This window comes from Podarcis erhardii, assembly GCF_964252035.2.
Source record: "Podarcis erhardii genome assembly, chromosome: W".
NCBI lineage: Eukaryota > Metazoa > Chordata > Lepidosauria > Squamata > Lacertidae > Podarcis > Podarcis erhardii.
The window spans coordinates 13,785,734-13,809,665 of NC_138506.1; the positions used below are offsets into that span (position 1 = coordinate 13,785,734).

At 48.7% G+C, this 23,932-nt stretch overlaps 1 long non-coding RNA gene across 1 annotated transcript in view; it reads left to right on the forward strand.

Annotated features, from left to right (window-relative positions):
• The window catches only part of LOC309333278, a 332,363-nt gene extending 308,475 nt beyond the window's left edge, over positions 1 to 23,888 (forward strand). Inside the window, exon 2 of the long non-coding RNA XR_014152441.1 lies at positions 23,238 to 23,888. This is a non-coding gene — a long non-coding RNA (uncharacterized lncRNA). The remainder of the gene's footprint in view (positions 1 to 23,237) is intronic.
• Positions 23,889 to 23,932: the final 44 nt, after the last annotated feature.

The following is a 23,932-nucleotide window of genomic DNA, read 5'->3' on the forward strand; positions in this document are numbered from 1 at the left end:
GCTTGGCAGCCTGCCTCTTGTAAACTTCCTTGGCCCGCTCCAAGTTCATCTTGAGTTGCTGGTGCAAGGCCTCCATTTCTTCTACAAACTGCTCAGCCGCGGGTACACTCCATGCTTCCTCCCCCCTCCCCGGGAAGGCCCTGGGGTGACACCCATAATTGCCCATGAACGGGCTCATTCCCGTGGACACATGTTCAGCATTATTGTACGCAAATTCAGCCAAAGCTAGATTCTCTACCCAATTGTTCTGTCTCTCGCTGACGTAGCAGCGTAGGTATTGCTGGAGTATACTGTTCGCTCTTTCTGCTTGTCCATTGGTTTCGGGGTGCCTCGCCGTCGAGAAGCCCACCTCGACCTGTAGCAAGCTCATGAGCTTCCTCCAGAACCTGGAAGTAAATTGTTTCCCGCGATCCGAGATTACTCTCGAGGGAGCCCCATGCAGCCTGAAAATGTGATCCACAAACAACCTGGCTGTCTCCTCTGCCGTCACCGCGTGTGAGCAAGCTATGAAATGGCACATTTTTGTCAGTAGATCGACTACTACCATGACTGCTGTCTTCCCCCTTGATTTGGGCAAATCTGTCATAAAATCAATGGACATCACCTCCCAGGGCCTTCCCGGTGTAGGTAAGGGTTCCAGTAACCCTGCAGGGGCAGCCCTCTCCCCCTTTGCCCTCTGGCATCGGTCATACCCCCGTACATATTCCCGTAAGTCTTCCCTCACCTTTGGCCACCAGAACTGCCTGGTGACGAGCAGCATGGTCTTGTTTTAGTGTATTTCTGGTTTTTATGGAAGCCGCCCAGAGTGGATGGGGAAACCCAGCCAGATGGGCGGGGTACAAATAATAAATTATTATTATTATTATTATTATTGTGTTGTCCAAAGTGCCCAGCTGTTGGGTTGTCATGGAGTTGTTTAAGTACCTTGTCCCTCAAGGTCTCACCCAGTACATACAGTGCCCCCTTACAGTACAGTAGCCCTTCCTTTTCCTCAAACCCTCCATGGTCTTCCCTTCCGTCCCGGAGTTCCCTGATTTTCGCTTGAGCGAACGCGTCTGTCAGGGGCTCAGGAGCTGAGGCACAGGGAAGATGGGAGATGGAGAGCGAGGGGGAGGGGGAAGAATCCGAAGGGAGCGTAGGAGGGGACAGTGGTCCGAGGGATTCCATGAGCCTCTCCAACGAATCGGAAGATTCACAGAAGGGAGCGCCAGTGGCCAGGGGCAGGGGGGTCCCAAGGGGAACGCCCCAGGAGCAAGGGGGCAGCAGGGACTCCCAGAGCAGTAGTTGGAAATCAGGACCAGCTTCCCCACCAGAGCAGAGTGGGGGGGAAGAGTCCCAGGCATCGGGGCCAGTGCTTTCCTCACCAAGGAGAGGAGACGAGGCAGAGTCTACCACGCCTCCCTCGGAGAGTCGGACAACGGAAGGGAGGTCAGATCCGGCCAGTGTCACGGAAGAGGGAAGCAGTGATAGAAGTAGTGTAACGGTTAGGAGAAAGGTCACTGGGTTGGCGCGAGAAGCAAGTTCAAATGTACAGGAGCGCGGGACAGCAGAGAGTGAGGATTGGGAACCGGGTCCTAAAGCACGCCGGAGGCAGGGGGAGGAGCTAAGCGACTCAGCGTCGGAAGAGTCCAGAAAGGGCAATGCCCCAGAGGGCAGGAGGACCCAGAGGAGAAGAGAGCAGCGCAGGAGGTGGAGCAGGGCTAGGATCTTAAACTGGTGTGGAAGGGGCGGAGACTCAGACGGGACTTCGCCGATCTAGAGTCTAGACGTAGGGCTGCACGCTCTGGCTTTGAAATGGAAATTAAACTTCAATAAAGACTTTTGTACATAACATCAGCCTGGCGTTGGTCCTCTGTGAGCTGGGACCTAGAGGCAGCTCTGACAGTAAATCCCGTCTCCATAAAAACCTCGCAGCGTGAGTGGACGCAGCGAGGGGCGAAGATTGGTGCTTCGCGAGCTCACGAAAGCAAGACAAGATGACTACCGAAGAACACATAACAGCCCTGCAAAACGCAGTGGCACAACTTAACGCGGAAATTCTAGCATCTAGGAAGAGGGAAGACGAAGCCGCTGCTGCCTGCAAGGATCTGCAAATCAGGTTGGAAATGTTGACTCAACAGGGGGCGCCGGGAACCAGACCAGAGGGGATTGGGCTGGGAAAGAGAGGAGGCAGCCTCGTGTCTCATTTCGATGGGAATCTGCAGCAGTATCCAAACTTCAGAGCAGACGTGATGTACGCGCTAGAGTTGCTGGAGAAGGACTTTAGAGATGAGCAGGAGAAAGTGGGTTTCATACTAACTCATCTCCACGGAGACGCTAAAGCGTGGCTGCGTAATCTGTGGCGAGATAAGGACCCAGCTCTCCAAGATGCAAAAGCCTTCCTTAAGGCGATGGACGCTTGTTTTTTATCAGCGATAGATGTGGATGTTGCCAGGAAAGAGATACATGGATTAAAACAAGGCAGAGCCACTGTGAGGCAATATCACTCCCGCTATTTTGCATTGGTCAACGCGCTGGGATGGGAGAAAGATTCAGCTGCCGTCAGAGACCTTTTTTGGGAGGGGTTGAATGGGGCTGTGAAAGACGAAATTGCAAGGGGGGAGAGACCCCAGAGCACTCAAGAAGTGGTCCAGAGGGCGCTGACGATTGGGGTGTGTCTGGAAGAACGTTCCTGGAGCAAAGACGAATGACGTTGGGGACGCACGCCAGCAAGAGCACCTCCTCTTTTTCCCAGGGACACAGCGCGCGCTCAATCCACGCCTCCACTGGGAGGGGGAGAGGAGCCGATGGAGATAGGTGGTGCCAAGGCTCAGTCAGCAGCCAGAGCCCTAACGCCGGGAGCAGTCAAAACGAAGCCTCCTAGAGGGAACAGGAAGTGTTACATCTGCGACAGTGCTCAGCACATGGCGAAAGAGTGTCCCCAGAGGTTGCACAAGCACACTGCAGCCTCAGTGACAATTACAGAAGCAGTTCAGCAGCATGTACCACAGCAGGGAAACAACGGAGTCTGGCTGGAATCATAGGCACTGGGGCCCAGCCAGACGAGTCAGTGAAGCAGTCCCCAGAGATCTTACAGCCCACAGACCCCCTCCCACCCAAACCAGTGGTGCAGCTCACCGCAGCGCTCCAGCTTCCCAATGGCCTCACCATGGAAGTGCCTATTACCATTGACTCTGGCAGCAATGCAGACTTTATAGGAGTGGATTTCATCACGCAACATGGCATAGCGCTCCTGTCTGCCACGATGCCCCTCAAAGTAGTGACAGTCAACGGCAGAGAGCTACTGGGGGGACAAGTGCTACAGCAAACGCCGCCAATGGTGATGCAAATTGGAAACCACCGCGAAGTCATCAGCTTCAATGTTACCCACCTGTCAGACACGCCCATAGTGTTGGGCATGAGTTGGCTGGACCGGCACAGTCCGGCATTGGCATGGTACCAGCACCAATTGACTTTCAGCTCCTCCTACTGCGCAGCACACTGCATACTGCCCACCCAGGAAGATGAAGGGCCGGAAGATGGAACGCAGTTACACTTGGGCATGCTGCAAGCGGTACCCGACAAATACAGAGAATTCTTGGAAGTCTTCTGCGAGAAGGAGGCGGACAAACTACCCCCCCACAGACCATACGATTGCAAGATTGACCTCCTGCCGGGGGCGACGCTGCCGACTGGAAAACTGTATTCCATGTCTGAAGATGAACTGCAGGAACTCAGGGAGTTCATAGAACTCAACTTGAAGCGGGGATTCATCTGAGAAGCCAAAGCGGTGGGGGGCAGCCCCGTGTTTTTTGTGAAGAAAAAAGACACGCCCCAAAAGAGGCTTGTAGTTGATTACCGGGTCATAAACTCGAGGACGAAGCCCATGGCGTTCCCCATGCCCAAGATCGACGACCTGCTGGCGACGGTGCGGAAGGGTCGCATCTTCACCAAGTTGGATCTGCGAGGGGCGTACAACCTTATACGCATGAGGGAGGGCGACGAGTGGAAGACGGCCATGTTTACGCCTTTGGGCACCTACGAATACAGAGTTATGCCGTTTGGCTTGCAAAATGGCTCCCACTGTTTCCAAGCCTTCATGCATCACGTGTTGGCGGGGCTCCTCTACAAGAAGTGCGTCTGCTTCCTGGACGACATTCTGATCTTCTCGGAATCGCAGGAGGCTCACGAGAGAGATGTCAAGGAAGTCCTGCAGAGGCTACGGGAGCACAGACTTTACGCCAAACTGGAGAAGTGCCAGTTCGACATGACGGAGGTGGATTTCCTGGGCTACAAGCTGTCCGACAGGGGTCTCGCCATGGACAGCGCCAAGGTCCGCTCGGTGCTGGACTGGAAGAGCCCGCGCAATCGGAAGGTGGTCCAGAAGTTTGTCGGCTTCGCCAACTTTTATCGCAAGTTTATCAAGGGTTTCGCGATGCAAACGGCGGCCATCACAGACACCCTCAGCTCCAAGAAGAAGAAGTTCATCTGGACGGAGCAGGCGGAGAAGTCCTTTCAGGAGCTCAAGCGAGTCTTCGCATCCAAAGAACAACTGCTACATGTGAACCCCAGCAAACCCATGAGGGTTGAAACGGACGCCTCCGACAGAGCCGTGGGGGCAGTCCTGTTGCAGCAAGATCCGCAAGGAAACTGGAGGCCGTGCGCTTTCTACTCCAGGAAACTCAGCAAGTCGGAGCAGAACTACACCATCTGGGACAGGGAACTGCTGGCCATTCATGCAGCCTTCAAGGCGTGGCGGCACTTCCTCATCGGAGCCAAACACACAGTGCAAGTTCACACGGACCACAAGAACCTGGAGTACTGGCGTACGACGCGGTTCCTGAACCAGAGACACATCCGATGGGCGGAGTTCTTTGCAGATTTCGATTTCAGAATAGAATACATCCCAGGAGACAGCAACATCATGGCGGATGCGCTATCCAGGAAGCCGCAGTATCTCGAAGCAGAGGCACCGGCGGCAGCCAAGCACATTTTCGCACCGAAAGCGTGGGCATGCGACGCAGCCACGGTGGACCTGGACGCAGTACGTCGCGCGCTGCAGACAGACTCCTTCGCACGATCCAAGATGGAGGAGGTGCGAAGCGGCACAGCGAAGGACGACCAGTTTCAGATACGCGACGGACTGCTCATCCGCAAAGGGGCCCTCTACGTGCCGGGAGACGACCTCCGCGCGAAGGTACTGCAGCAGTTACACGACGCACCCAGCGCTGGGCACTTCGGCAAAGAGAAGACGGTGGAATTAGTAGCCAGAGACTTTTGGTGGCCCAAGATGAGGGGAGAAGTCGAGGATTACGTCAAGAGGCGCGACACATGCCAAAGAGCCAAACCAGTACACAGGCCGCCGGCGGGATTGCTGGAACCGCTACAGACGCCCCTTGAGCCGTGGGAGAAAGTGGCCCTGGACTTTGTCACAGATCTGCCCAGCTCGCGAGGCAAGACAGCGGTACTCGTGGTAGTGGACTTGTTCACCAAGATGGCCCACTTCATTCCTTGCGCGAAGGTGGCCACAGCGGAACAGACAGCCAAGATGTTCATAGACCACGTGTTCAAGGTGCACGGCCTACCACGGTCTATCCTGTCCGACCGGGGGCGCCACTTCATCTCGAGTTTCTGGCAGAAGCTGATGGGCATCCTGAACGTCAAGGTCAACCTATCGTCGGCGAGACACCCGCAGACCAACGGACAAGCGGAGAGGGTCAACGCCATCATGCAGCAGTACCTGAGATGCTACACGAACCAGCAGCCCTCGACCTGGGTGGACTATCTACCGCTGGCCGAGTTTGCCTACAACAACACGAAGCACGTGTCCACGGGGGTGACACCGTTTTTCGCCAACAATGGGCGGCATCCCAGAACCTTCCCGGGGTTAGAGAAAGTGGGGGAGGGGGAGCCGCAGGGAGCTGAGGACTGGGCGGCGGAGTTACAGGAGGTCCACGAACAGCTCCGAAGGCAGTTGGAGCTAGCTAAACACGCTTACAAAATGCAGGCAGACCGACACAGGAGAGTTGGTGAGGACATACGGGTGGGGGACTGGGTCTGGTTAGCAGCCCAGGCAGTGCCGGCCAGATCGTTAGCTAAGAAGAAGCTCGGACACAAGCAGCTAGGGCCTTACCAAGTCGAGGCACAGATCAACCCAGTGGCCTTCCGGTTGACACTCCCGGAAGGATCCAGAATGCACCCGGTCTTTCATAGATCGGTGCTCACGCCTTATAAGGCACCTCACAGGTTCCAAGCACCAGGGACAGCTCCTAGCCCGCTCAGAGGCGCACCCACAAGGGGGGGGGCGCCGAGGGAGGAGCCGCTCAACGAGGTCACGGAGATCTTGGACTCGAGATGGGGGGAAGAGGGGGTTGAATATCTACTAGCCAGGGAAGGTACCCCGGCCAGCGCCAACAACTGGGTACCGTACTATGCGGTGGAGGAGCACTACCTCAAAGACGAGTTCCACGCACTGTACCCACACAGGCCCATGCCGGCGGATTATTTCTACGAATATCTTTTCACACCCACACTCTCAACCAGCGCATTCCAGGGTTTCTCTTCAGCTGAAGAGGCGTCACAGGAGACCAGCTCCCCAGAGGGATCCCTCTCAGGGTTTGGTACAGGCGGATCTTATTGGTGGGAGGATCAACCTGAGGTGGGCTGGCGCAGAGAACTGCCGAGGGGACCATGGCACGCAGTGTCACCCCAGACAACAGAGGAAGGGGGGGCACCGGGCGAGTTGGGGGTAGATCCAGGTTTCGAACACACCTCCCAAGAGATGGAAGCAGAGGAGATCGCCGTCGACAGGACCATGGAGGACTCCCCGGACTTATCCGGCTGGCTGCACGCCACGGGGGAAGAACTGTACCCTGCACTCACCCCCACAACACTGGAGCACCCAGAACCCACACCGGAAGAAGGGGAGGGGGGAAGGGGGGGCTTCGAGGGGGGGATGGATGTCAGGGGCTCAGGAGCTGAGGCACAGGGAAGATGGGAGATGGAGAGCGAGGGGGAGGAATCCGAAGGGAGCGTAGGAGGGGACAGTGGTCCGAGGGATTCCATGAGCCTCTCCAGCGAATCGGAAGATTCACAGAAGGGAGCGCCAGTGGCCAGGGGCAGGGGGGTCCCAAGGGGAACGCCCCAGGAGCAAGGGGGCAGCAGGGACTCCCAGAGCAGTAGTTGGAAATCAGGACCAGCTTCCCCACCAGAGCAGAGTGGGGGGGAAGAGTCCCAGGCATCGGGGCCAGTGCTTTCCCCACCAGGGAGAGGAGACGAGGCAGAGTCTACCACGCCTCCCTCGGAGAGTCGGACAACGGAAGGGAGGTCAGATCCGGCCAGTGTCACGGAAGAGGGAAGCAGTGATAGAAGTAGTGTAACGGTTAGGAGAAAGGTCACTGGGTTGGCGCGAGAAGCAAGTTCAAATGTACAGGAGCGCGGGACAGCAGAGAGTGAGGATTGGGAACCGAGTCCTAAAGCACGCCGGAGGCAGGGGGAGGAGCTAAGCGACTCAGCGTCGGAAGAGTCCAGAAAGGGCAATGCCCCAGAGGGCAGGAGGACCCAGAGGAGAAGAGAGCAGCGCAGGAGGTGGAGCAGGGCTAGGATCTTAAACTGGTGTGGAAGGGGCGGAGACTCAGACGGGACTTCGCCGATCTAGAGTCTAGACGTAGGGCTGCACGCTCTGGCTTTGAAATGGAAATTAAACTTCAATAAAGACTTTTGTACATAACATCAGCCTGGCGTTGGTCCTCTGTGAGCTGGGACCTAGAGGCAGCGTCGTTTCTAGTAAGCCCTGCCAGTTCTCGTTTCCCAACCAGCGCTCCCCCACACACCCATCGGTCCTCGGGAAACACGTGTCGGATCTCCGGTGGTCCCTCTCCTTCCATGTACTCCCGTTTCCAGGAGAGAGCCTCTGCTCTTACGTTTTCCTCTCCCGGAACATATCTGATCTCGAAGGAAAACTTGGAGAACTCCTGGGCCCATCGAATCTGTCTCTGGTTAAGCACTCGCGTGGTCCGCAAGTATTCCAAGTTCTTGTGGTTAGTACAAACCTGGATCTTGTGCCGTGCCCCTATCAACAGATGTCTCCATTGCCGAAACGCCACATAGATCGCAAGCAGTTCTCGGTCATATACTGTATAGTTTTGCTCTGACTTGCTCAGCTTCCTTGAGAAAAAGGCACACGGCCTCCAGCCCTGCTTGGCCCCGGGCTGCAAAAGGACCGCTCCAATGGCTCGGTCGGACGCGTCCATCTCCAGTCTCATGGGATTCTCCAGATCAACGTGCAGGAGCTGCTCTTCCGAAGCGAACGCCTTCTTCAGCCTTTAAAAGGATTGCTGGCCGTGAAATTGGCATTTTTCCAGCTTGACCCACAACTGATGCTTCTGCAGTCTCTGTAGCACTTCCCTGATGTCCTTGACGTGTTGCTTCTCATTGTCCGAATAGATTAAGATGTCATCCAAAAAGGCTACGCAATTCTTTTACAGCAGGGGCCCCAACACGTGGTGCATGAATGCTTGAAAGCAGGCGGAGCCCGATTGTAATCCAAATGGCATAACTAAGTACTCAAAAGCCCCCAGGGGGGTGAACATGGTTGTTTTCCATTCGTCCCCTCCCTTATCCTAATCAAATTGTATGCTCCCCTGAGGTGTTAAAATGTTGTCAATCCTGGGCATTGGGAAGGTCACGGGTTCTGACACTAGGTTTAAGGACCGGTAATCCACGACTAATCTGGTTTAAGGACCGGTAATCCACGACTAATCTCTTTTTTGTCCACAAAGAACACCGGACTGCCCCCCACCGCCTTTGATTCCCTTATGAACCCCCTCTTCAGGTTTTTGTCAATAAACTGCCGCAACTCCTGTATCTCCCGGTCGGACATGGCATACAGCTTACCCACCGGCAACTGGGCCCCTGGGAGTAAGTTGATTTGGCAGTCAAAGGGCATGTGGGGGGGTAGCCTATCTACCTCCCTCTCACTGAAGACCTCCTTCAGGTCAGCATATTGTGGTGGCACCTCCCCTTTTTGTTCCAAGGCCAGCCCAGCCACCCTGGCCACCGTCATTCTTGGGTTCTCCCCTACCAGACAGTGTCCTAAGCAGTAAGCTGACCCAAAGGTGACTGACCGCTGATGCCATGGCACTACTGGATCATGCAGTGCCAGCCAGCTTATCCCCAGTATTATTGGGGGTCTTGCCAGTGTGGCCACGTGAAAGGCAATGGTCTCCATGTGCCTGGAAACCCTCATTCGCATTGGCGGGGTCTGATGTGTCACTCCCCCCTCCGAAGTTCTCTGCCATCGATGGTGGTCACCTGCAAGGGAAAATCTAGAGGCAACAGGTGGAGTTGGTGCTCCAGAGCGAAGTCTCTGCTAATTACACGAGCTGCCCGAATCCAGCAGTCCCTTAACTTTGACGGGGTGCCCATTTGGGAGTTCTAGCACCACTTCTATGGCTATAGCTGCCTTGGGGGGGGGTCAGGCTGGGGCACTTCTATTGGTTGCTGGCCTGGCTGCTGCCCCTGCTGGTTGGCAGCCAGGCGTTGTCGTTTCCCTGCGCCTGCCCTTCCTCCCCCTTCTCGTCGTGGCCTGCACCCCCCCACCATCCCTTGCCAGGCTTTTCGTTGAGGGCAGACCTTAGCAAAATGTCCTGATCGTTGACAGAGGAAACACTTCTTGGTAGCTTTCCACTCCTTTCCCTCCCTTTTACGACCTTCACCAGAGTTTGAAACCTCATGCACGCACACGCCATCAATTTCCATTGGCTCCGCTGCCTGGGAAGGCTCCCTCGGTATCTCAGGAATGCGGTAGTCATGGCAACGTTCCCCTCTCATTTTCCGCTTCTCCTGAGCCCGCGCTTCCTGGCGTACACCGATCGCCAGCACAGCCTTTGTGAGCTCATCCATCGACCGTGGCCGGGGCGCTCGGGACAACTCGTCTTTCACTTCGGGGGACAGACCCTCCTCAAACAACATTTGTATCGGTTCAGAGTCCAGATCCCACCCGAGCCGGTGGACTAACATCGCAAAATGCGACCAGTAGTTTCTGACGGACTGGCCCCCCTGCTTGCACCCCATCAGTTCCCGCTGAGTCAGACATTGCTTCACCTCGCTGGAGAACATCGCGTCCATCCCCTGGAAGAATTTCTTAAGGTCCTTTAAGGCATCATTTTGCGTCGCCATTAGGGGCCTGATCCATTCGCGCGCCCCATCCTGCAGATGCCCCACAATGTAAGCCACCCTCTCCCCGTCATCAGCAAAGTCATCTTTCTGCAGTTCCAAAGCGTACTGCACTTACGTTCGGAAAGCATTGTAGTCCTGGGGCTTCCCACCAAACTTGTGTACTAGCCCCGGTACCTTCCTTGCGATGGGGGTGGGTCTGACCTGTGCATCCTGAGCCCGTCTTTCATCCAGCCGCGCCGTCAGGATAGCTACATGCTGCTCCAAGTCTCGGTTCCTCTCGACCAGACTTCGCACTGCAACTGGTTGCTCCGGCTCTCTGGCTGTCCCTGTTTGGCTCATCGTGCTGCCTCTCCGGGGCTGCTCACAAGCAACATCAGGGACTGACGGATTGCTGTAATGGTTCTAGGGGTTGCTCGTGCGTAAATCGGCGCCACACCTGGCTGGGTTGCCTGAGTGAACCCTTTCTGTCCGGACAGCCACTCACTCGTGGCTGACAAATACCCCTTCCTCTTGGTTCATGTGGGAACCAATGACACTGCAAGCAATAGCCTCCAGAAGATCAAAAGAGACTATGAGGCTCTGGGCAGGAAATTGAAGCAATTAAATGCACAAATTGTCATCTCATCTGTCCTCCCAGTTGAACGACGTGGCCCAGGGAGAGAGAGAAAAATAGTGGAAGTGAACAGCTGGCTTCGCAAATGGTGTAAACAGCAGCGGTTTGGATTCTTCGATCACGGACTGCAGTTTCTTGAAGATGGACTTCTGGCAAGCGATGGGCTGCACCTCACAACGGTTGGGAGGAATGTTTTTGCCAAAAATCTCAGAAACCTCATCAGGAGGGCTTTAAACTGACTAATGTGGGGGAGGGAGACAGTGCTCCTGAAGGTAGGAGTCTATCAATTGATGAAGATGATCATCCAAATGTCATAGACCAAATGGAGCAAACAGCACGCAGACCTAGTGGTGGGAGGAAAAAATCCTTAAATAAGAGACACGGGGGAATGATTAATGGACTTCAATGTCTGTACACTAATGCGCAAAGCATGGGAAATAAACAAGATGAGCTTGAGCTCTTGGTACAGCAAACTAAATATGACATAATAGGCATCACTGAAACCTGGTGGGATAAGTCCCATGACTGGAATGTAATAATGGAGGGATACAATCTATTTCAGAGAAACAGACCAGACAAGAAAGGAGGAGGAGTGGCGTTATATGTCAAGGATACCAGGGATACTTGGCTAGTTTAGATGTATTCAAGTCTCCAGGGCCAGATGAACTGCATCCAAGAGTATTAAAAGAACTGGCAGATGTGATCTCATAACCACTGGCAGTCATCTTTGAGAATTCCTGGAGAACAGGCGAAGTCCCGGCAGACTGGAGGAGGGCAAATGTTGTCCCTATTTTCAAAAAGGGGAAAAGGGAGGACCCAAATAATTACCGCCCAGTCAGTCTGACATCAATACCAGGGAAGATTCTGGAGCAGATCATTAAGCAAACAGTCTGTGAGCACCTAGAAAGGAATACTGTGATCACCAATAGTCAGCATGGATTTCTGAAAAATAAGTCATGTCAGACTAACCTGATCTCGTTTTTTTGACAGAATTACAAGCCTGGTAGATGAAGAGAACGCAGTGGATGTAGCCTACCTTGATTTCAGCAAGGCATTTGACAAGGTGCCCCATGATATTCTTGTAAAGAAGCTGGTAAAATGTGGACTTGACTATGCTACCACTCAGTGGATTTGTAACTGGCTGACTGACCGAACCCAAAGGGTGCTCATCAATGGTTCCTCTTCATCCTGGAGAAGAGTGACTAGTGGGGTGCCACAGGGTTCTGTCTTGGGCCCGGTCTTATTCAACATCTCTATCAACGACTTGGATGATGGACTCAAGGGCATCCTGATCAAATTTGCAGATGACACCAAACTGGGAGGGGTGGCTAACACCCCAGAGGACAGGATCACACTTCAAAACGACCTTGACAGATTAGAGAACTGGGCCAAAACAAACAAGATGAATTTTAACAGGAAGAAATGTAAAGTATTGCACTTGGGCAAAAAAAATGAGAGGCACAAATACAAGATGGGTGACACCTGGCTTGAGAGCAGTACATTGGAATCCTGCCTCGGTCAGAGGAATGTGCCACGCTCCAGGCACCGGCTGAATTCCTTGTTGACCTCCCCCTGCGACTCCCGGCAGGAAAACAGGCAAGGTCTGTAATCGGCGATCCTTCTCAGATGTGAGAAGAACACACCACTTCTTCACTCTCCTCCTTGCTATCCCCAGGGAGGGGAAAGAAACAGACAGAAATGTATCTACATGCTTTTATTTCTGTCTTTTGCAGCCATACAGATAAACATGTCTGCACACTCTTTACAACAACAGCAGAGAGAATAAACTCCACCCATGTACTTCCAGTACAGGTCAGATGACACACACTGAGCTAACATCCGGTGCTCAGTACGGTGAATGGACTGCCCCTTTCTTGCCATGGTAACAGTCACAAACATCAACATCCTGTCTGGCTTTCCAGCCACCTGCAGCTGACGAAGCTGCTGCTCGCTGCTGCATTGCTCCTTTTTGGTAACAGTGAAAAGGATTTAGGAGTCTTGGTTGACCACAAACTTGACATGAGCCAACAGTGTGACGCGGCAGCTAAAAAAGCCAATGCAATTCTGGGCTGCATCAATAGGAGTATTGCATCTAGATCAAGGGAAGTAATAGTGCCACTGTATTCTGCTCTGGTCAGACCCCACCTGGAGTACTGTGTCCAGTTCTGGGCACCACAGTTCAAGAAGGACACTGACAAACTGGAACGTGTCCAGAGGAGGGCAACCAAAATGGTCAAAGGCCTGGAAACGATGCCTTATGAGGAACGGCTAAGGGAGCTGGGCATGTTTAGCCTGGAGAAGAGGAGGTTAAGGGGTGATATGATAGCCATGTTCAAATATATAAAAGGATGTCACATAGAGGAGGGAGAAAGGTTGTTTTTTGCTGCTCCAGAGAAGCGGACACGGAGCAATGGTTCCAATCTACAAGAAAGAAGATTCCACCTAAACATTAGGAAGAACTTCCTGACAGTAAGACCTGTTCGACAGTGGAATTTGCTGCCAAGGAGTGTGGTGGAGTCTCCTTCTTTGGAGGTCTTTAAGCAGAGGCTTGACAACCATATGTCAGGAGTGCTCTGATGGTGTTTCCTGCTTGGCAGGGGGTTGGACTTGATGGCCCTTGTGGTCTCTTCCAACTCTATGATTCTATGATTCTATGATTCAATCGCTGGCAGAATCCGTCAGTGGGCGTTTCTTGAACTTCTTCCAGCAAAGAAGCTCTTTGACGCCTAGTCTCCGCCTACTCCCCCTGCGCGGAAGCCTTCTGCGCAGGGAGGGTGTGGGCAGCGGAGGACCCGTGCTCTCCCCGCTGGTCTCCGGCGAGGAGTCATGGAGCCACCTCGCCGATTCCCCCATCTGCCCCCCTTCTCCACTGGTGCTACGCTGATTTCCTTCCCCAGAAGATGGGCTGCTTCTCTCCCTCCCGGGACGCTCTCCATAATCCCTCTGGAGCCCTCCCTCTCCCTCTGGCTCCGATGGCAGTTCCCTGACAATTATGTTATGTCCCACATCTCTTGCCCAATCTATCATCACTGATTTAACTTGTTCATCCTTTGTATGCCATTCCGACAATAAATTATACATTTTAGACAATTTTTTTACTTTAGAATCCAACAGATCCATTTCCAACTTACATTTTTCTGAAGCAAAACCATTTTTCTTATCCAGTTTATACAATTCATTAATCTAGTGTTAATGTAACCAATTTATCTTATCTTTAATCTGATCAAATGTTTTTAATTTATAACTTTCTTTGTCCTCCAATAACAAATCTTAGTATCTCAACCACTTGATATCCATATTTAACCTTTTCTGGGCCTTCATCTCCATTGGGGAGAGCCATCTGGGTGTCTTTCTTTCTAAGAGATCTTTATATTTCATCCATACATTATACAGAGATTTCCTTATTACATGGTTTTTGAAAGCATTATGGGCCTTTACTTTGTCATAACATAAATATCCAAACACATTGTCAAATCCCTCCAAATCTAGAAAATTGGTATCTTCTAGTTGTATCCATTCCTTAATCCAACAAAGCGCAGCCACTTCAAAATAGATTTTTAAGTCTGGCAGGGAAAATCCCCCTCTTTCTTTAGAATCCATAAGTAGTTTATATTTAATTCTAGGTTTCCCCCCCTGCCAGATAAATCTAGATAAAGCTTTCTGCCATTCTTTAAAACATTTCACATTATCTATAATTGGGAGGGCTTGAAACAGAAATAACATCTTTGGCAGCACATTCATCTTAACCACCGAAATCCGGCCCATTAATGACAATTTTAAGTTTGACCATATCTCTAGATAATTTAATTTCATTCCATAGTTTCTCATAGTTATCTTTATATAAATTCAGATTTTTCCCAGATAGGTTCACTCCCAAATACTTAACTTTTTTCACAAAATCTAGGCCCGTCTTTTCTTGTAATAATTTTCTTTCATCATTGTCCAGATTTTTCTCTAATACTTTGGGTTTTGCTCTTATTAACTTAAATCCCGCTATCTGTCTGAATTCCTGTATCAACTCCAGTGCTTTTACTGCACTGGAGTCTGGATCTTGTAATGTCAGTACTAAATCATCCGCAAAGGCTTTTAATTTATATTGTTTGGATCCTACTGTAATACCTTTAATTTGTTCATTTTTTCTTATCATACTTAGCAAGACCGCAAGAACCAAAATAAACAGCAGAGGGGAAAGTGGGCACCCTTGCCTGGTTCCCTTTTCAATTCCAATTTCCTCCGATACCACATTATTTACAATAATTTTAGCTTTTTGTTCATAATAGATCGCCTTAATACCATTTAAGAAATCTTGACCAACCCCCATACTCCCTAAATTGTATAACATAAAACTCCAAGATACATTGTCAAAGGCTTTCTCTGCATCAATAAACATTAACATTGCTTTACAGTTCTTTCTTTTCCAAAATATCCACAACATTCCTGATATTATCTTTCATATGTCTTCCAGGCAGAAATCCTGCCTGGTCCTTATTCAGACAGATCCTTCTTTAGCCTGTTAGCCAGTATATTCGCAAAAAAATTGTCCACATTAAGTAGGGAGATTGGTCTGTAGTTCTTGACATTGGATCTATCTTGATCTTGTTTGGGAATCAGAGTAATATAAGCTTCCTTCCAGGTTTCAGGTGCTCTGCCCCCTCCTAGAATCAAACTGCATACTTCTACCAATGGTTGAATAAGCCAATCTTTCAATGTCTTATAATAATTTGCTGATAAACCATCTGGTCCTGGGGCCTTGCCAAGTTGCATTGCGTTTATTGCATATTCCACTTCTTGTCTTGTAATTAGACCCTTTAGTAGGATCTTTTTATCCTCTGGAACTTCTCAGCAGTTTGAGGCTTTCCTGACTGAGAAGGGAATCCAGCATGGCCTCTCAAGTCCCAGATCGCCATGGGAGAATGGACTTTGTGAGCAAGCAAACGAAACTTTGCTGCAAGGCCTAAAAACCTTGTTGCATGATGCCAATCTCCCTGAGAAGTATTGGGCTGAAGCTTTATTGTGTTTCCTTTATTCCTATAACAGGAGACTGTCATCACCTATTGGTTGTACTCCCTATGAGAAGATGTTTGGTAAGAAACCTTATGTCAAGCACATGAGAATCTTTGGTTCTGACATGTGGGTCCACACACCACAGAGCAGCAAGCTTGGGAAGCGTGGGGCACATGGTTTATTCATGGGGTACGAAAAAGATGCATACAGGGTATTCATGACTGACTCCATTAGGTTCACAAAGAGTGTTGAATAGAGGACTTCCGGGTTGGCGCCTCTGGTAATGGCGGAATTCCTCTGATTGGGAGGAATTTGCCCCGTGGGAATCTGGGTCTGGCCGCCACGGCGAAGGCGGAGACCCGTAAAAAATCACAGGCGGGAGAAGCCTGTGAACGTGGGATTCGGCGGGCACCTTTTGCGCCTCCCCTACTCGCAGGGAAACCCGGTTTCAGGGGTCCGGAGCGACGTGGGGTGAGTGGCGCGGTGCTTCGAATCGTCTGCTTCTTCCACGGAGCGAAGCCGCATAGCTTTTGCCGGAGAGCGCTGACTTTTTCCTGTGGACAATTTGATTCTATTTTTTTTTTAAAAAAAATAATTTTTATTAATTTTACAACATAAACAAAAAACAGACAAACATAACACGACTTCCCCAAACCTCCCCTTCGCTGCATCCTTATTTTAAAATTTTTTAGCAATCCTTCATCCCTTTTTATATTTAATTCTCTTTAAAGCTTTTTTTAAATTTCAATTTTTACAGCTGTAATTCTTTATATCCAATCCCTTGACATCTTAACATTCCGAAATTTTACAACAATTTTTAAGATAGATTTTGAATTTTTTCCAGTCTTCTTCCACTGTCTCTCTCCTCTGGTCACGGATTCTGCTGGTCATCTCTGCCAGTCCCATAAATTCAGTCTCCTTGGTCTGCCATTCTTCCAGAGTAGGTAATTCTTTAGTCTTCCAATATTTCGCCAAGAGAATTCTTGCTACTGTTGTTGCGTACATAAAGAATGTTCTATCTTTCTTTGGAACCATTTGGCCTACCATGCCCAAGAGAAAAGCCTCTGGTTTCTTTACAAATGTCCACTTAAGGATTTTCTTAATTTCATTATAGATCATTTCCCAGTAGGCCTTAATCTTCGGGCAGGTCCACCAAAGATGATAAAAAGTTCCTTCACATTCATTACACTTCCAGCAATTGTTATTGGGCAGATGATATATCTTTGCAAGCTTGACTGGGGTCATGTACCACCTATAGATCATTTTCATTATATTCTCTTTCAAGGCACTACATGCCGTAAATTTAATACCTGTGGTCCATAACTGCTCCCAGTCAGCAAACATAATATCATGACCAATATCTTGTGCCCACTTAATCATAGCTGATTTAACCGTTTCATCCTGTGTGTTCCATTTTAGCAGCAGATTATACATTCTAGACAAATTCTTAGTATTGGGTTCTAGCAATTCTGTTTCTAACTTTGACCTCTCCTTCTGAAATCCTAGTTTCCTGTCCTGCTTAAAGGTTTCATTAATCTGGTAATAATGTAACCAGTCTCGGACTTTAGGTTTCAATTTCTCAAAACTCTGTAGTTTCAGGTTTTCACCATCATATTCTATAATTTCACAATATTTTGGCCAATCTGAGTCCATGTTCAATCTTTTTACCGCCTTGGCTTCCATTGGTGACAGCCACCTGGGGGTTTTACTCTCTAACAAATCTTTATATCGATTCCATACATTGTACAGTGCTTTCCTGACAATATGGTTTTTAAAGTTTCTATGTACCTTTACCTTGTCATACCATAAATATGCATGCCAACCAAAGTTATTATCATAACCTTCCAGATCCAGAATATCTGTATTCTCAAGAAGTAGCCATGGTTTCAGCCAGCAAAAAGCTGCTGCTTCATAGTAAAGTTTTAAGTCCGGCAGGGCAAAGCCCCCTCTATCCTTTGCATCGGTCAGAATCTTAAATTTTATTCTGGGTTTTTTGCCCTGCCAGACAAATTTAGATATATCTTTCTGCCACTTCTTGAAACAATCCATCTTGTCTAGAATTTGCAATGTCTGGAACAGAAATAACAATCTCGGCAATACATTCATCTTGATGACAGCAATTCGGCCTGGACAATTTGATTCTAAAGTAACTACCCGTGAGTAGAGCTGAAGCGGGAGAATTGGATTTCTAAACGTTTAATTTGGTATCGTAACGGGGAGGTTCAATACAGGAAGTCCGCCTTCCCCTTTTGTAAATAGACTGAAGCAACGAGGCTGCAAGCTGAAGTCTTGGAAAGCCTATTGTAAAGGACTAAATTTCCATCGGTAAAGAACATTAAACCCCCCCTTGGAGGCAGGAGAAGAGGGGGGAAGTTGTGAACAGAATATGCCTGCGGGAGAGAGCGAAGAGAGTTAAAATACCGCCACTCAGACCCTGGAAACGGGCTGCTAGCAGGACTGACATTTTTTTGGAATGGTCACTGACAGCGATTGTTCGTTGACAGCTAGCTAATAAGAGAAATACATTGTTTCTACTGTCTCCGTCTGCTTTTAAAAAGGAGTAAAAGTAACTGAAAATTGAAACTAACTTCACTGTTTGAGCTGTGTTTAAAAAAGGATATTACTGACTAACTTAAATAGAAACTGTTTCCCTCTAGAGGACGCCTTTGAAACTGTTACAAGAGCTGGGCTGGGGCAATTTCCAGCTGCAAGATAAAAAGCTGTGAGACTTTGGGACTGACCTTGAATTGGTTAAGTGTTATGGCAAATGGAAAGGAAAAAACGGACCAGTCAATTCTTGAAAAAACATTAAGGTTTGGGAGGACTTGGCAGCAATCTAGGAGGGCTTTAACATCAGGCCCCCCTGCTTCTTCTATTACTGCTTTTGTACCAGCATATTCAAAATCAAAAGGAATGTCGATAGAAGAGGTCTTAGCGGTTGCATTAAATAAGATAAATAATTCACTGGAACAGCTTAACAAGAAAGTAGACGTGACAAATGCGAAAGTGGAAGCTGCAACTACTAACATCGATTTAAATACAGAAAGTATAAATAATTTGGGACAAAAGGTGAATATCAATACAGAAACCATCCAGAAATTGATACAGGAATCTACTTTGACATGGCAGACTGTGGAGGAAGCTAGGGAGAAAGTCGTTGCTGCTGAATGTGATGTAACACAATTGGAGAGAGAGAGAGTCCCAGCCTTACAGAGGCAACTGGATGACCATAAGTCGACGCTTGCTGATTGAACTTAAAGAAAAGCAAACAAATTTGAGGATCAGAGCCCTACCTGAATTGGAGAAGGAAAGTTTGATAGACTTCCTCACACAGGAATTTGTTGATTTTTAGGACTTGGACTTGGGTCAAGAAGAGATTAAAACTGTGAGGGCCTTCAGACTTGGAAGAGGAGGGAAAAAAGAGAAGAACAGAATAAGAGACTGTTGGCACTACCAGAAGAGCCTAGAAGTACATCAGTCAAGAGTGGAAATTTTTAAAGACGTCCCGAAATACCTTTCGGATCTTAGGTCTAACTACGGAGATTTGGCTGCCTTGCTGAGAAGGAATAAAACCATCTTTAGGTGGGAGTTTCCCCAAGGTCTATTCTTCAGCTTCAAAGGAAGGAAAATAAAAATAAGATCAGTAGAAGACAAAGTAAAGTTTTTGTATAAATACGAAGAAGATCTGCAGAAGGGACTTGGAAAAGAGCTAAGAGCATCGGACAGAAGATCACCAGGTTGATGGACTATATGGAACTGGCGGAAATGACTGGCAGAATCCGAGACCAGGGAGAAGAGTCGGTGGAAGAAGACTGGAAAAAGTTTAAAGATTATTTATAGAAATATTGTAAAATTAATGAATGTTAGAAAAATGTTGGAATGAAGTTATATGGCTTTAGTAGAAATGTTATAAGGGATTAAGTATAAATAGATTATTAGAGTATTAGGAAAAATAAGGTTAGAATATGTTAAGATAATTATAGGACAGAAAACAGAGGAAGATGGAAAGGAATTGCTGAAACAATTAACAGAAGTGGAATACAAAAAGGGAGGTGTGAGGAGGTCGTTGAAACAAGGGAATGAAAGATATGACATTGAAATTGTATGATGTGTGTTAAACTGCTTTTGTTTTGTTTTGTTTAATTTATTGTGTTAGTGCTGTGTAATGTTTTTATATTGTATTGTATTGTCTTTTTTTCTTTGTTTTTTCTTTTTTCTTTCCTTTTTTGTAGTGTTTAAAAGTAATAAACATTATTTTTTTAAAAAAACAAAGAGTGTTGAATAGAATCATAAGTGGGGGGGAAATGTGGGAATTTTCCAGAGTCACTCAGAGAAGGATGAAGATGATGATGATGATGATGATGATGAGGTAGAAGAGGAAGCTGAGGATGATGATCAGAGTTCAGATTCCAGCTCAGTGGGCAGCGCTGCTGCTGTTGTCAGCGACAGTGATGACACAGCAGACTACAAGAGCGCAAAGGCCTCATTCAGACCATCTGATGCGTCTGACACTGAACTGGAAGAACCACTGTTCTGTTACCATAAAGAAGCAATGCAGAAGCAAGAAGCAGCTAAGTCAGCTGCTGGTGGCTGGAAAGCCAGACAGAATGTTTGTGACTGTTGCCATGGCAAGAAAGGGGCAGTCCATTCTCCGTATTGAGCTCCGGATGTTAGCTCAGTGTGTGTTATATGACCTGTACAGGATGTACATGGGTGGAGTCAGTTTACTCTCTCTGCTGTTTGTTTGCGAAGAGTGCAGACATCTTTGTATGTATGGCTGCTAAAGACAGAAATAAAGACATGTAAATACATTTCTGTCTGAGTCTGATTCCCCTCCCTGGGGAGCAGGGAGGAGGAGAGAAGCAGTGGTGTGTTTTTCTCACAGTCTGGGAAAAATCGCCGATACAGACCTCGCCTGTTTGCTGCCGGGAGTCGCAGGGGGAGGTCAAAAGGAATTCAGCCGGTGCCTGGAGAAGTAGGCACATTCCTCTGACCGAGGCAGAATTCCAACATGTTCACCATTGGCCAGTTTTCTCCTAAGAAGGAGGAGATGAGTCCAGAAGACTTGCGTCTAGTACGCAGATCTGAAAAGGCCACAAAAGGCAAACCTCCAAAGAGATTTGCTGATGAGTTTGCTAAGACAGCAACTGCTGTTCTTAGTAGCTCAGAGAAGGTGTGGGAACCTTCAAGCTTCAAAAAGTTTCAGGAGTTGACCTCTAAAGATGCTGAGCCATGGCTTAATGCCATGAAGGCCGAAGTTGATTCCTTGAATAGGAACCAAACCTGGGAGCTAGTCCCAGTAGTCCCAGGAATGAGACTGGTTGGCAGCAAATGGGTCTTCAAGGCCAAGACAGACGAGACTGGCAAGGTTGTCAGGCACAAAGCCAGATTGGTCGCCAGAGGTTTTTCACAGGTACCAGGACAGGATTACTATGAGACCTACTCACCCACCGTCAAGTATGAGAGCATTAGGCTAATGCTCAAGATTGCTGCAGAGGAGAAACTGCACGTTTCTCATCACGATGTGAACACAGCTTTTTTGTACGGGGTTTTGGGGGAGGAGCTGTATATGCTTCCACCTGATGGAGTGCAGATACAGAAGGGAATGGTCTGCAGTCTATGGAAATCCCTATATGGTCTCAAGCAGAGTGCCAGGTGTTGGAACACAAAACTCACTGAGACATTGCTTTCTCTAGGTTTTCACCAAGGCAAAGCTGATCCATGTGTGTTTGTCAAGGGGGGGCGGGGCAAAACAATCTCTTTTGTTTATGTTTTGTTGATGATCTTCTTCTGTTTTGGAATAATCAGGCTTTGTACCAAGCACCCTAGCTCAGCTGAAGGAACACTTTGACATGAAGGATCTTGGTGAGGTGTCCAACTATCTTTCTGTGCAGGTGGAGAAGGACCAAGCAGGTAATTTTCTGGTACACCAAACACAGAAAATTGCTGATGTGTTAACCAGGCTGAATTTGGTTGATGCAAACCCAGCAGACACACCAATGGTGACAGGTTACCAGGTAGATAGTACTGCTGAAGCATTTTCTGACACCACACTGTACAGATGCATTCTAGGCAAGCTAAATTTCATTGCTAGATGTTCAAGACCTGACATAGCTGTAAGCACTAACCTGCTTAGCAGACATGCCAACAATCTTACTGTTCAGGATTGGAAAGCTCTGAAGTGCATAGCCTGCTATCTGAAGGAGACTTTGCACTACAGGCTGAGGTTCACCCGTCAGAAGACTGGAGGTCTTGAAATCTTTGCAGATGCTAGTTTTGGAAGTGACACCACGGATGGTACAAGCACTACATGTACAACCACTGTCTGTTTGGTTGTGCAAAAAGCAGACTACAGTAAGCCTAAGTTCCTGTGAAGCAGAACTCAATGCCCTGTCATTTTCACTCATGGATTGTGAATGGTTGATGCAGCTGTTTCAGGACATCAGAGTATTTGTGAAATGTCCTATACAGGTGTATCAAGACAATAGATCCTGTTTGGCTTTGCTGAACTCAGAGTTGCAAGCAAAGAACCAAATACTTGCATACAAAGCTGCTGTTGGGGTATGTGGAGTTTGCAACACTGCTAAACGTAAGGGTCTCATGTAATTGGGTAAGTCCACAAAATTGCTTTGCCAGGGAGGCATTAAGACCAGCAAGACATGTGCGGTGGCCTTCAGTTATAGGAATGACATCTGAGGGGGCTTTAGCTCCTTTCAACAACTCAAATAGGGGCTGTGACTGCACTGTGGGCAACTTATAATACAGCTGGATCCAGTTAATGTGTCCTAAAATCTGTTGTAAAACTACCAGAGTTAATGACTGGGGAAACTCTAGCTGGGGGCGAATGGGAGCAGCATAGGTGGAGAGAACTTTATGTCCCAGATAGGAATAGGGATGCTGGTGCTGAATCTTTTCAGGGGCTATTAACAATCCTTGCCAACCTAGGATTTGGGAGAGTTCATCTATCTGGGATTCCATTAGCGCTTTGATGCTATAAGTGTGAAGAGAACCTGAGCTTACAGGGTTAAACAGAACTGAGGATAGTAGCTTCTTCCTCAGTCAGAAAGGCAAGATTGAGCAGTTGCTTGAGAAGTTCAGAGTGTCCGATTGTGCAGGAGTTCGGACACCCATGGAGACGAACTTTGTGAAAGATAGCCAGCAAGCAGAAAGTGCCGAGTTTGAGAATGCTGAGCTCTTTCAGTCAGCTCTAGGTAGTCTGTTGTATCTGTCCCAATGGAGCAGACCAGACATTGCCTTTGCTACCAACCTGCTAAGTAGGGAAGCGCCAAAGCCCAGTGTGAGTGCTTGGCATGGTATCAAGCGGGTACTGCGCTACCTGCAGCATACCAAAGACTTCTGTCTTAAGCTGCCAGCTGAAGGTGAGGCGAAGTTCACATGCTATGCGGACAGTGACTGGGCGAATTCGCAGGACTGCAAGTCTGTGTCTGGGTTGGTGGTAAAGTTTGGGAAGTCACTAGTTGGGTGGAAGTCCCGGAAGCAAAGTCTCATTGCGCTGTCTTCTACTGAGGCTGAATTCAGTGCACTGTCTGATTTGTGCCGGGAACTAGAGTTCTATAGATGCTTGGTGCAAGAGATCTATGGGGATTGTAGCTTGCCCATCACGGTTTGGGAAGACAATCAACCTTGTTTGAAATTGGCTGAATCTGCGCAATTTAAGGCCAGAACCAAGCATCTGGACATACGTTTCCAAAATGTGAGACAGAGTGTTCAGTCAGGTTTGATTCGGCTGAAGTATTGTGCCAGTCACATTAACTTGGCCGATGGATTTACCAAACCTTTAAGCTTCCAGTGTCATGGGGAGTTTTGTGGTGGTTTGGAGTTGGGGGTAAGTTCTGTACTTACTTTCCCCACAGTAGTGCAGGGCGAGAGGGGGTGTGAAGAGAACCTGAGCTTACAGGGTTAAACAGCTCAGAGTGTATGCCCTGCCTACCAGTGGGAAGGGGGAGATTCTGCGTCATTTCCGAGAGTCTCCAGCCTTTGTTCTTTTTCTCTACTTTCGCTTTTGAGGAGAGAGGACGTGTTTTTCACGATGCTGTTCGCTGTGATAGATAATGGATAGTCTGCTGTAAATAAAACTGCTTTTAGCTGCTAAGATCCTGAGTGGACTTTGTTTGGGCACACTGAAGAAAGCACTGA